This window comes from Medicago sativa, chromosome 1 (assembly GCF_051527215.1).
Source record: "Medicago sativa cultivar Bolivia chromosome 1, Bolivia_mono, whole genome shotgun sequence".
Taxonomy (NCBI): Eukaryota; Viridiplantae; Streptophyta; class Magnoliopsida; order Fabales; family Fabaceae; genus Medicago; species Medicago sativa.
Window position 1 is genome coordinate 59,847,957 of NC_140749.1, and position 14,914 is coordinate 59,862,870.

The 14,914-nt window shown below is 34.5% G+C and overlaps 1 pseudogene across 1 annotated transcript; it reads left to right on the forward strand.

The window, feature by feature from the left end:
• Positions 1 to 8,361: 8,361 nt before the first annotated feature.
• LOC146955930 (uncharacterized) lies at positions 8,362 to 12,739 on the forward strand (annotated as a pseudogene). Its single transcript, XR_015018319.1, has 9 exons — positions 8,362 to 8,715; positions 9,073 to 9,125; positions 9,931 to 9,961; positions 10,042 to 10,129; positions 10,212 to 10,345; positions 10,647 to 11,052; positions 11,636 to 11,712; positions 12,023 to 12,438; positions 12,536 to 12,739. The product of XR_015018319.1 is annotated as an uncharacterized LOC146955930 (transcript).
• Positions 12,740 to 14,914: the final 2,175 nt, after the last annotated feature.

Here is a 14,914-nt window from a genome sequence, read left to right on the forward strand (position 1 = left end):
TTAAAAATTTGTCCAAACAACTGGTTACTCACATGCATTTATAAAGCTCACAGCCAGATTAAACGTATATATGATATAGATATAGATTAACTCTATTTATTTTTCGGTAAATCTAAAATTATTTAATATGCCATTAAGATGTGATAAGATTAATGTTAATTAATTTAAGGGTCATGTTAACCAGTGCCCCCGGGGCACAGGTTAAGGAAGCAAATATAGTAATATTTGCATTGATAGTTGTGTAATCAATGCATTAAAAGCTTAAAAAGTATCTTTTTTGACTTAGAATTTCTTCTTTTAGCATCCTTAACCAGTGCCCTAGGGGCACCGGTTAACATTTCCCTTAACTTAATAAAGTTGATACATGATCATGTTAGGCTAACGACTTTGACATTTTACCTCATGAACAAAATTGACTTTGATACTTACCGAAAACGAAGAATTAATATACCAAATAATATTAAGAGTCCATGTAAAATGGCATTAGGTGATGATTAAGTTGTGTTTGCATTTTTCTTCAAAAAAAGTTGTGTTTGCATTTATTCTCAAAAAAAAAAAAAAACAGTTGTGTTTGCATTTCTTCAAAAGATAAAAACTTCTTTTATACTTAATCCCTTTTTTTTTTTGAGCAACTTAATCCCGTTTATAATTAATTAATTTCAAGTTCATAAAAATATAGTATACGTATGCACACTGGATACACATAAAAGTTGTTTGATACAGTGTCGGCATACAGTGTCGGCTATATATTTGTAAGCTTAAAGCGATTTTTAAATTGTGGGTTTTTTTTTGGTGTCCGGGGTTCAAACCTCATACCTTGCATATATTATGCATTGTCCTTATCAACTGAGTTAAGTTTACGAGGACAAATTGTGGTCTTTTAAGTGTGTTACGGAAGAAACATAAAATTTTAAAAACACTACATGTGTAATTTTATTTGAGACATGTCGGACATTAAGTATGGGTATTGCTCTCCGTCAGAGTTCGGTTATTGATTCGTCTAGTTGTGAGAGTCTAACTCCTTCTATTATACTCAACTTCATTAGTAGAAGAACTTTTGTGAACAGAAATTTAGTTTAATTAATAATATATGTTAAAAATAATATTTAATATAGATATTATTTATCAATCGTTGAACCTTGAAGTGGCAATAATTCTAACACAAATATAAATTAATTTTTACTTTTGCATATTTTGGTTGCTATTAACTTGTCTTAATATATTTTCAAATACTAACATCATATTCATAGAATTTTAAAGAAAAAAAAGAATATAAGATATGTATAGTCAATAAAATAGTTACCTTTAGAATCAGACTTACAACATGGACTACAAGTTTACAACTCTCCATTTAACTACCAGATGAGCTAGGTGCAAAAATGTTTAAGGAATTTGATTTACGAAAATATATTTAAAGTAAAAAATATTCGAAGACCTAGTATGATACCTGAAAAATTTAGGGCCTGAAGTCCTTTCTTTAATGAAAACTGTTGTTCACACATATGTTTAAGCTGAAACACACCATTAAATAATCAAAATACCCCTCGGCGGTTAACTGTCGTCGGTTTTTTGAAATCCTCGGCAGTTAAATGTCGATGCGCTATTCCATCATATTATAACAGTCAACTACTCCCTTACTCAATATTTCATCATCAACCTCCATACCACTTCCATCTAAACCCCCAAATCCAATATATTTTTCACCCAATCTTGCTCCAATCATTGAAGCATCAATCCTAGGAGGTATCAACACACTTTTAACGTAAAAATAACATGTAATAAGCACTTTAATCCGTTCATTTTTTGCTATTTTTTGGGTTTTTGCTGTCAGTTTTCGTAGAACACTGACATGGGAGCATCGGCGGTTAACTGCCGATGAATTTCGCTAGTTAACTACTGATGAAAAGTTACAAAAAACGCATGCTACTGCCACTTTTTCAACAAAAAAAAAATGAGTGTTTTTTTTAATTCATTATGCAATTGATGTTTATGCATTAGTTAGTTGTTAATTCATAGTTTTGTATGGTTTATTTATAGTAATGGTTGAGAACACGGATGATGATCCGGGAGAGACAAAACCAATTTTTGTCGAAAATTCCGGAGATGTCGAACCCCTTAAGGTTGAGGCCAAACCAAATGTTGATGGAGCTTCTGTTCATGTTGAAGCTTCATTATATGTTGACTCCGATGTCGTCCAACTTGATGCCAACGAAGTTGGCACGACTAATTTTTTTCCGGAGAAGTTAAATGGAAAGATAGGGATGAGTTGCTTAATTGGGTACGTCGTCAAGCAAATAAGGTGGGATTTTCAATTGTGATACAAATATCCAATTTGATCAATCCAATGTTGCAACTAGTGTGTGAAAGGAGTGGCGCTCACAAAGTGCCGGAAAAAAAAACGAAGCATGAGACAACGGGCTCAAGAAAATGTGGGTGTATGATTAAATCAAGGAAAATGCTTAATATTGCAAAAGTGATTCACAAATATCTCACGAATGACATGAGACCCACGTGTATTCTTTAATTCATTCGGTTTCTCGCTTTAAATGATGAGTTTGGTCTTTCACATCATCACATGTTATTTCTCGCCTTATATACGTCCACAAAACCACAACTGTCGAATTCACAACTTCAACTCACCGTCAATGATTTCATGGAAGCAGCCATGGCCTATAAAACTGGTCTCACTTCTCGATGATTTTATTATCCTGACAATGAAAGTGAGCTATGGCGATGGTGGAAACCATAGCTAACTTTTGTTGTCAAAATAATAAAATCATTGAGGTGAACAAGTTATATCATCAGTCTAACATAGTTATATGCAGCTTCATAAGCATTAATAGCAGCTTCAGTGAGTGGGTCTTTAGCAACATGACAGTGGCGATAGGTAATTTGCCTTTGAGGAGGACACACGTTGTCCTTATTTTCTTTTTCTATTTCTATTTAATAAATAGTAGAATAGCAAAGAAAGAAACAAAAGAATACTATAACCTATTCAATATAAAAAGGAAACAAATTAAACAAAAGCAGGATTCGTGAAATTCGCTTGCTTTGCTCTAAAATCAAAGTTACTTTCCATGAAATGAGACCACTTTTATAGGCCATGGGTTGGTGGATACCTTCGCGAAATATAGCATCACTCTAAAATCAAAGTTACCTTCAAAATTTACAGACAATACATTTGTTTTTTTAATTGTCATTTTAAGGTTATTTATGCTAACAATGAAACTATAATAGATAAAAAAAAAATAAAAAAAAAGAAACTAATATGATTTTGTTACTTTGTATTAAAAAAATAAACTATTATACATTTTTTTTATAAAATAAATCTAGGATAGGGGAGGGGATGGTGTCTATGTTTAAAGTACGGAATACCTTAAGGTTCAAAGTGCACTCACAAATGGATTTACATTCATCTTACTCGAAGGAAACTATCGGGGTTTGAATCTGAAACCTAATGACCCAAATCGTGTATTTCTATCACTAGACCAACCCATTGGAATTGATTCTTTTTTTCCTATAATACCATTAACTATTTATCATCTCATTTCATATATTTTTTCTCTTTACGATAAATAACGAGAAATAATGTTGACAGCTCTCTCTCTCTCTCTCTCTCTCTCTCTCTAACACGCTCCTTTCTTTCTCTAACTCAAACACCACCATAATCCACCCTCTTTTCCCACCCAATTCCAAAGCTTAGAGAAAGATGCATATGGTGAGAGTGGTGGTGCGATGAGGGACCCTTTCCTCCACACCACCGTCACTGTTCCAAAACTCTGGCAGATTGAGTCGATGGCTTTTGGAAGGACACCCAGTTAGGGTCGGTTTCTCAAAGAAAGTTCTTGCAATCGGTGTCGCTGCAGCGGTGTTTCTCCGTTCACCGTTCTATCTCATGTGTAAAGGTTTCACCGAGTTCAGATGTGTGTATGGAAGCTCTGATCGTTGGCATCGGCTTCGGTTTTGGATCAGATCTGGTTTTTCAGGTTTGACTGCTTTGGTTTCTCAACGGCGGTGGCAAGCCACCGTCGCCATCCAGTTCGGTTCAAAAAAACCCGTAAGGGTCTCTGGTTCTGCTAAAACCCGCAAGGGTTGGTTGGTTTCGCTTGGTTTCTTTCAAATCTGCAACTTTGATTTTGGTTTCGATTTGGTGTTCCGGTTCGTTTCATAAAAGATAGTTACTGGATATGCATCATAACATGTTTTCTAGGCTAGAAATGGTCATTAACTTGTTGTCCGTTGTTGCTTCTAGTGATGGGTTCGGGTGTTACCGTGTTGGGGGTGCTCGTGGTTCTCAGATCCGTTGATTGACCATCCCTCAATCTGGCCTTCAATTGGTTTTGAGTTGCTTTCTGTTGGATTTAGCTATAAACGGCCGTGAAGATTACGGTCGCAACACAATGGGTTGTAGGCGTTCACGAAGTTTGGTTTCAAAATCCTCATCAGTCCACCTGTTTGATGTTGGATTGTTTGGTTCGAAAGAGATGTTATGCTTGTTGTTGTTGATGCAAGGAGTTGTTGGTTCTTGGATTCGTTCCGTGTTGACGGTTGGTCCATACACCGCACTTTATACATCCATTAGTGTTGTTTTTATTTTTTTTGTATCACCTAATTGGATTGACAGACACTTTATATGGATTTACTGGGTTATGTTTATGTTCTCCAATTTTTTTGTATTTCTGTTTTCTTTTGTTTAATAATATATATATATATATATATATATATATATATATATATATATATATATGAGCATCTGACAAGGACTGAAATCTGCAAGACAACTCAACTAAGTTGGAATGTCTTCTATTCCTTTTTTTATGTCGGGTGTGGTTATGGTGCATAAGGATATCCTTATGCACCGTGCATAATTGCTTTCTACACCCAACATAATTGCTTTCTACACCCCAAGTGAAAGCTTAATTCTAATGGGTACCGATGTCAATTTTTTCTGTTCATGAGACTTGTTTTTTTTCCCTAGTAGACGGTACTGGTTGAACCTTAAGGAACAAATATGATTCACAATTGAACTCATTTCTAATAGATTCGTCATCGCTCCGCTCCATCTTTCTCCTTTCGAATCCGAATCCATCTCTCAGCAACTTCAACAACCTTTCTCGCTTTCTCTCTCATTTCATTTCATTCTCGTTGCTTTTGCTTCTCTATTTTTTTTGTAAATAAAAAAACAAAATTATGTTAAACATATTATTCACAATTTTTTACATTCATACAGTAAAAAAAAAGTAGTTGATATTGGTATTTTTCAATTTAAGATATCAATTTTTTATTATTTTTTAAAGTAGTTGACTATTCATACACAAATAGTCACTAATAACTCTCCGGAAAAAATAATGGAATTGATGGTCATGGATTACTGAAACCATAAGTATGGTTTAATGGTTTTGATAGTATGTGAAACCAAGATAATTGTGTAATGGTTTTTAATGAAATTATTATTGTTAGATGGTTTTGAATAATGATTAAGATGTTATACATTGAAATTATTACTGAAACCATAATTATGGTTTAATGGTTTTGACAGTCTTCTATAAGAAACCAAAATAATTGTCTAATGGTTTTGACAGTACTTCAAAACCATTTTGCTGTGGAAATGGTTTCTGTGAGTTGTACTCCAAAACCATTTTGCCGTGGGAATGGTTTCCGTGAGTTGGACTCCAAAACCATTTTGCTGTCGAAATGGTTTCTGTGAGTTGGACTCCAAAACCATTAGATGTACTTAATGGTTTTGAATTTTCTTTTTCATCAATTCACAACAAGAAACCTTCGCCGGAGAAGACAAAGGAAACAAATCCAACGCAAACACAAAGTCCATTTTCGAAAATCAATATCTCCATTGTTCATCATCAAAACCGTATAAACTCTTTGATAGGCTGCACAGAATTTCATTTTCCCACACTGACACAGCCGCAGCCTATCATCACTCAAACCCTAATTTCCTCTTCTTTCTCACATTTTCGGATCAAAGCATGAATCCTCAAGAACATTGAAATGAATTTTCCAGATCCAACACAGAACTTCAAGAACACATGAACAATCATTCCATTTTTTTTTACCAATTCATCAAAGCCTCAAGTACAAACACACTCCGATTTTGAATCATCACCACCTTAAATTCACAAACGCGGATTTCCAGCAAAATCCACAAACACAACCACAAACGGAGCCGTTTTCGCACCGTCACTGTTCGGATTCAAACTCATTACGAAGAACAAAGAGTTTCTGGTTCGAGATCTAACAGAGAAGAGGTAGCAAAGCCGTCGCCATTCAAGTGAAGGTTCGAATCAAAGGAGAATCAAACCGAATTCAAAGGAAAAGAAGCAGAAAGAGTTTGAAGTTTTTCGAAGATTTTTTTTTCTCCAAAATCAATATTTTGTTCTTGTTTTCTTCTTTAGATCTAGGGATTATGGTTGCTGTTCTTTAAAAAATAAGTTCGGATCCGTTATAAGCATGAAAAGGGAATGTTGAAACTGTATTTTGTTTTGAAAACGGAGTGATTTTGGTGAACTCCGGCGGCGGCGCCGCCACCCTAGGGTGGCCGGCCACCGTGCCGGAGAAAGATTGAAGATGAAGGTTCATCTCTTTTGTTCATTTGTTTTTTTGTTCTGTACAGTGTGAGAGAAGAGGGAGTGGTTGTGATGCAAAACAATGGGAAAGAGCTGAAGCACAAGATTATAACACGTGTCCCTGATCTGATGGTTGTGGTTAACTTATGCATGGTGCATAAGTTATGGCTTATGTACCATAACTTTTGCCTTTTATGTCATTGTGCTCCTTATTTATAAAAAAATAAAAAATAAAAAATTGACAAAATAATAGTTAACACTATTTTGAACTTAAAGAAAGGCAAATTAAAAAAATTAAAAACATCTAAAACGAGACAATTAGAAAGGAACATAAGGAGTATAATTTTATTCATGAAGTTCTATAATCTACAAGACTGCAAGTTTGCAACACAATATCTTATTGCATGGTATTATTATATTTACAATTTTAGTTGAGTGCATGGACTACAAATATATTCTGCCTCATTTGGATTGACCAAAGGAAAGTTTAAGGTCTATTTGTTTTGGAGCGTGGTGGCTCAAAAAGTCTATTCCCCTTGTCATCATATAAAATTGCACCTGAAAATTGTATTGGTTGGCATTTCTCACCCATCAATATGGTCTTCTTCCACAAACATCTTTCATCCTCTTTCTTCTTCATTTTCAACCATTTCTGTTTGATTGCCTTGCTCATGGTTTTTTTTATGCTCTTCATTAGGTTAGGGGATAGCATGTCAACATTTGTTTGGTTAGAATGCATGGGTATAACACATGTGAAATGGAAGAAAATTGTTGACATCTTCACATGGTTGTTGGAATGACTGATACTATCCATTGTCGGATAATAGTGGTATTGTGAATTGAAAATAGATTTGCACATAGATTTTGGGTTTATATATATGCTAAAGGTCGATGAAATAAAGGAAGTATTTGTTTTTTTGACTGAGAAAATAAAAGAAGTATACATTTATCCAAAAAAAAGTATATATATTAGATAATGAATCTTCTAAAAAAAAATATTCAATAAATAAATTTTCTTATAAAGAACTATACTATTACTTATTTTAAGAGAAAAAAGTGAAATGGTCAAATTATATTAATTCCAAAGAAGAAAATGACGGAAAGAGTAGAGAAACGAGACTAGAAAAAAAAGACTTTAAAAAATGTATGCAGTCAAATTATTTTAAGATTTTCCTTTTAATAATATGAGGCAAAGTAAAAAAATATTTAAACTATTAAATATGAAATCATTAACTTTGAACTTTAAAATACAAATCAAAACAATCAACTTAGAATCGATAACATTTTTAATAAGTGATTTTTTTTTATAAATAAAGGTGCTTATAGCATTTCATTTATAATAATATCGTTCTTTCAAAAAAAAATATAATAATATTGTTAATACAATAAATATTTTTTTTTGAAACGGCAAAATTTATTAAGCCAAGCAAGTGAAAGAAGAAATGTTTTCTTTACAATAAGAGATATTAAAATAACAATATTGCTATGGAACGAATTTAGGACAAGCGGAAATTGACGAAACATGTTAAAAGTTAAATTCTAGGTGCATACCCACGATACAAAGGTGGTTGGAGTTAAAATTATTTTTCAATAAAAAAAAAATACACAAGTGGAGTCTGTTATTTTACAATAGATTAAGTCTTTTTCATCTACTAAACTAAATAAGAAAATGAATGTCCATTGATTTTACCATTTTGCCCTTATTAGGGGTATTTTAGTAAATTGGTAATTGGGGGAGTGTTATTATATATATGTGTTGTAGAGAAAAAAAAAAAAAAAAAAAAGCTTAACAGAGAGAGAGGGTCGAGGGAGGGAGGGAGAGAGAGCGAGGGAGGGAGTACCGGAGAAGAAGTCGCCGGCGGTGGGAGGAAGTACCGGAGAAGAAGTCGCCGGCGGTGGGAGGGAGTAGCGGAGAAAAACTCGCCGGCGGTGGGATTGGATTGAAGATGATCGGAAAAGTGATCGGCGGGAGGGTTAGAGAGGGAACAAAGAACACGATTTCATCTTCTTCTCTCTATAACGCGTTCTCTGTAAAACCTACCCGCGACCACGCCGTTTCCGCCGTCGTCCTCGCCGTCTCCGCCATCGAACACACTGATCTCCACCGTTTTCTTCTTCCTCTAATCTTCGGTAGGTTAGTTCCTCTTCCTTTATTCAATGACATGCATGTTATGGATTTAGTTGTTTTTGTTTGTTCAGATTTCTCTCTCTCTCTCTCTCTCTCTCTATGATTTTGGTGATCGATTACATGTTAATGGCTTTGTTCTGTAGAAACTAATTTTTTGTGTGTTTTTATGTTAAAATGTTAAAAACTGTGTGAAAAGGGAAAATGATACTACAAAATGGTTTATTTTTCAATTGGGTTTTCATTATGATGTTAAAGTTTTGAACTTTTTGAGTTTTTGGAATCTGGGTTGTTAAAAATTAAAAATGGAGTGTTGGTGGAGTTGCTGAAAATCAAGTAACATGCTCAATGTGATGCAAATTGCAGGTTTTGATGGTGTTGAAATTCATGGAGCTCATAGTTACAGAATCTTTGTTTTGGTGAGAATAACTACTACTCAAAATTGTTTATATTAGAAACACATTTTCAATCTTTGTTGATGAACTTGTGTTCAATTGAATGAGTTGGGAAAATTGTTCCCCGGAAGGATGTAATACTTGCATACAATAAATGACTGCAGAGCATGTCTGCCAGCGTTGCATATAGCATCTCATTTTGAATTGCATGATAGTTTTTCGCAGTTGTTCTTTAAAATGTGAATGAGTTCTAGACTTATGAATTAGTGGTTAGTAGAATTACTTACAAAATATTTATAATAAACCTACAAGATGAGATTTGAAGGACTCCTCATACACCACAAGATGAGATGAGAGAAGCAATGAGCTACTTTCTTTAGACAATTTGGAATGGAGTGCCAAATTATTGTAGATGATCATATCATAGGTTTGTACCACTTTTTATGGTGTTTTTCATTTTACAATCAATTGTTTTATGCTTGGTTGATATCACTTTACAGTGATATAGATGATTTTATATGTGATTGTAAAATTGCATCCTTCATTTTCCTGATTTATTTTCTTATTTTTTGAAGGTGGTGAAATTATTGGAGTGGGTTGTGTTCTCAGGATTTCTTTTGGTTTCCTTTTTTGTTTGTTTGTTGTTGTAGATGATCTTATATGTGCCTCTATATTGATTTTAAATGATCGCCATGCATGTTTCTTTTTTGTGATATTCTTTTTAGTTTCTTTGTTTTTAATCGATGGTGAGGTTATATTATATGATTTACTATTTTAGGCATTGTTTGTGTTTTTGATGAAATTTGAAATTTGTGTTTGATTTTTGTAGGTGGATTTGACACAGCTCATGCTGCTGCTAGGTAAATCTTTGAACATATTTTCAATTTTTTGTGTAATTGATTTTTTTATTGTTGAGTTGATTCCAAATTTTGAATATCAGAGCCTATGATTGAGCTGCGATTCAATTCATGGGAGTTGGTGCTGACATAAATTTCAATTTGAATGATTATGATGATGATCTTAAACAGGTTAGAGAATTTTCAAGTATACTTGATGAATGTGAAACTAGATGGAGTATATCATGTAATTTTTCGATATTTTGTTACTTAGACGAAGAATTTATTGAAAGAAGAGTTTGTGCAAATACTTCGTCTACAAAGCAAAGTTTTCTCAAGAGGGAGTTTGAAAACACTGCACAAATGTGGCCGTTGGGAAGCTCGAATGGGTGAATTCCTTGGTAAAAAGTGAGAACCTATTTTTAATTTAACTGAAGTTATTTACTATGATCACATGAGATATTATGAATTTAAAACCCTAAGGCCTCCAACAAAAGTGAATCAGTTTCAACATAATTCTCGACACACTTTTAGGCTCTTTATCGTGTTATGAGAAACATGTATAAGATAATATCATACATGTTTCTGAGAATTGAGAAAGAATTGGCAAAGGTATTTTGGTTTGGTTATAGAGATTGTGATGCTTTCGTATTTGTTTTGTTTTGGTTATTAATGAGGGTTTTGTATTTGTTTGGTGAACGCTGAAAAGGGAGGAAGAAGGACAATTTGTGACTGTAGCTGAAGACCCTTTTCAATCTTGTAGTAGCAATAGGAATGGTGGAAGTGCTTTTATGCCCTTTTCAGCGTATTCTTCTGTTCCTGTGACAACTGTGACATTATCAGCACCTAAAGAAGAGAAGGAAGAACCTGTAAGGAATAGGCATTCTTTTCTAACTCCTGAGGTGAAGAGTCTGAGGGAAGGATTTGGTTCGAGGGGATTGAGAAGCAGTTCTAACAGGGCAGTTCCGTCGTCGTCTCCTCCTACCGTGCAGCCGAGTATGCGCGTCTTGCGCCACTTCAGCCGCAGCAGACTTCTAGGAAACAGAGGAGATGTTGGTCACCGGAATTGCACCGAAGATTTGTTAATGCGTTGCAGAAGCTTGGAGGTTCTCAAGGTATGAATTTGAAACTTTACTGTTTTTGTGATGTAGCATATGTTTCACTTTCTTAAATTAGAAATGTACATATATTTAATATCTTATATAGTTGTGCTGTGAGGTTTCAAAACACTCAATTTTGACCAATTTGGAAATATTATAGATTAGTGGATCGATGGATGTGCCGGAACTGAATGCCAGTGTTAAAAGTTTAAGGATTTGATGCTTGAAGTTGTGTTGATGTGAAATTTTAAAGAAAATGTTTGTTCTGTTTAGTTCACCAGTGAAGTTAGGGATTGCGTAAATTTAGATAAGCAAGGAGACAAATAGGAGTGTTATCTATAGACAAGTCAATTTGTAGGTCTATCCCGAATTCAAATGTTGGCCGGAACAATCCTTGATCAGATTAATAACCTCCCAACCAAACTATGGATTAGCAGGCCCTCCTTTCCCTCGGAATCGGAAGGTTAAGACCAAAAAACATATAAGCCTATCAAGTCCAAATGATTTGCCTTTGCAATTTTGCATACATAGTTTTGGTATGTTGTAATAACATTACATTTGTTTGGTTCATTTGTCTAATTAGCTGTTTTAACTGCAGCAGCAACTCCAAAGCAAATTAGAGAACTGATACAAGTTGATGGCCTGACTAATGATGAAGTGAAGAGCCATTTGCAAGTAAGTTTTTGGATTTCTTTTTATTTTTCTCCTCTTAACTGCGTGCTTTATTAAGCTTAGTTACTAGGTGTTTGATGATGGTTTATGATATAGTTAATTTAATACAGTATTAATTATATTATGTTGCTATTGAAGTATCCTCAATCGCAAATATAAACGAGGTATACTAGATGGTATTTATGATGATGATGAATATCATATTGTATGTGCATTCACAGTGTCTGGTTATGAGGCATTTAGGATTGAGATTTGGTTGTGTTATAAAGTTTGAACTGGATGTTTGACATATGATTCTTGATTATTATTGCAGAAATACAGATTTCATACACGGAGAGTTCCAACTACAAGTGGTACTGATCAGTCTGTTGTATTTCTTGGAGGTTTATGGATGCCTCAAGAACAATACAATGACTCTTCCAAGGGTAGCAGTACGGCTTCTGGTTCTCCACAGAGTCCACTTCATTTAGCTACAGGATCCCGGGGAGGGTCATTGCCAACTGAAGGTGATAGCATGGAAGATGACAATGATGAAAAATCTGAGAATTATAGCTGGAAAAGTCATATTCACTGACATGGAAAAGTTGGTGTATAGGATATACTCTCTTCACCATGAATTTTGCAGATAAAAGTATACATGGGAGGAGTTTTATAACCACATTGCGAATGATACATGAATACATAGAAGAGGCTATTGGAACCAATATATAAAAAAAAACATGCTATAAAGTATGTTATTTTAGTTTTTTTTATTTTTCAAACTTCTCAACATATTCAGTTCAACAACTAATGATCGTTGCAAATTTTTCGTCTTTTTTGTTTATAGGCATGGGTATGTGTGGCATGCAATAACAGGATATTGGGGTGGTGTTAAACCTGGGATTAGTGGCATGGAACATTATGAGTCAGAGATAGCTTTCCCTATCTCATCTCCTGGAGTCAAGTCCAACCAACCAGATGAAGCTTTAGATACCATTGCAATTAATGGGCTTGGCCTTGTGAATCCTGAGAAAGTTTTTCACTTTTATGATGAACTCCACTCATATCTGTTATACCCTAATTTTGGACCTAAAAATACTAATCAATTTCTCCTTTTCTTGCATTTCAGGTCATTTGATATGTCTCTGATCAATTGCATCTTTCTCTGCATTTTATTTCAATGTTATTTGCAAAATTCACATACGAGGGTATTTTAGTCATTTCCTGTGTCAAATTTCTCTCAGTCTTTCAAAATTTTGTTTGAGTCCTTTCAAATAGTTTGAATAAGTCTTCATTTCAATTCTATGTCAAAATCCATTTTAAAATTGCATTTGAAGTCATTTTTAAGTCAATTTTGCCCCTAGGGGCATTTTAGTCTTTTCAAGTGTCAAGTCACTGTTTAAATCCTAAAAATTATCCCTGAGTCTTTTAATTTTGCCTGTGTGAGTCTTTGATTCAATTTCTGTCAAAAATCCATTTTTTAACTGCATCTGAGTCATTTTTAGTCGTTTTCAGCCCCAGGGGCATTTTGGTCATTTCACACGAAATTTCGGCAGAGAGGTACTTTAAAGTACCTCATTTAGGCCATTGGTTCATTTTAGTCCGTTTTGTCAAATTTTAGACGTTTCACTTTACGTTTAGTCAGGTTATCATTTTTTATTTTCAATTTTATTCTTAAGTTTTTTTTCTAAGTCCAAAACTTCCAAAAATTGCATCCAAGTCCTTTTCAATTTTCTTGTCAGGCCCTCCAGTTTCGTATTTTTGCATATTAGTTTTTTGTTGTTTTTTGATTTCTTTTAAGTTTTTATTTTTTTTTTTTGCAGTTTGGTCCTCTTTGACTTTTATTTTGCAGAATAGTCCTCCAAAGTTTCAAGAATTGCAGAAAGGGTCCCAAGGTCCAAAATCATGCCAAGGCCGAATCAGTTAGGGTTTTTTTTCCATGTGTCAATTTTCTATTGGGGCATATATCCACATGTCAGCTATATAAGGAGCCCCAATCATTGCTAAACCCATTGAATACACGCCAACTCAACAAACACATTTCAGATTTTCTCTCTGATCATCAAAGATCAAACACCAAAATTCTCAGAAAAGTCTCAAGAACATTCATAACAGAAACCCTAACCGTTTCCAAAATCTTCAAAGTTCCTCAAATTCACATCAATACAAAGCTTAAATTCAACAATTCATTGTGCAAATCAATCGAATCTGTCACGAACTCTCAGAGATTCATCAAGAACCTTCATCATTGAGTTCGTACCTTCGCAATTTAAGCACCAAAGTGCGATCACGAAGGGTTTGAGGCGAGAAGAAGAGTAACAGAAGCAATTGTGAATCAGTGAAGAAGAAGAAGAGGATCACCGATTTTTTTTCGGTTCCAGAACTTACCAGAAGCTTCAACAAGGATCTTTTGTTCGAATCTCCAAAAGTAAACCAGGTAATCCTCGAAAAACCTCTTCGTTCTCATCGCAAAAGCTCAACGAAGCTCAACAAACAGAAATAAACGGTGAAGTTGAAGAAGAGCTTCGAAAAAGATTCGAAGAACTTCGAAACGAAACCCTAACGATGTGAATCTTCAAAGATTCACCGTTTGTTTCTTGAAACGAGGCCTATAATCATCATAAGTAAGAAAAGTACTTCAGTTTAGGGTTTCGTTTCGATATATTCAGAAAAAGTTTCAAAAGCTTCGAAAACGAAACCCTAAAAGACAGATCTGTACAATTTAACCGTTCGTTTTACAAAATCAAGATCAAATCTATCATCAGCAGAAGAAATAACATGGATTAAAGCCTCGTTTCAAAAGTACGAAGAGTTTTTCGAAAAAACTTAAAACCGTAAAGTTTGAGCCTCGATCTGCATAGATTTAAGTCTTGTTTGTGATGTCTGATACTTGATTCATGTTTAGATTGAAAAATAAACGGTGAAAAGCTTTAGATCGGAGAGTTTTGGTATGTTTGAGTGTTAGTTAGGTTTCCGGCATCGGAATCTTCACCGGCGGCGGTGAAACCCGCCGGAGAAGATGAGTCTAGAGAGAAGAGAGAAGAGAACGATAGAAGAGAGAGAGAGACATGTTGAGAATGAGGATTGGACCGGTCTCATGCCTTATATAAAGGTGTTGAACCGGTCCGGTTTGTTCCTGGTTCAGTTTCTTTTCATTTTACCCGTTAGATCTAGGTTTTGGAAACCCTGGATCAATCCAACGCCTCTGAGGCTCTTGGATGATCCA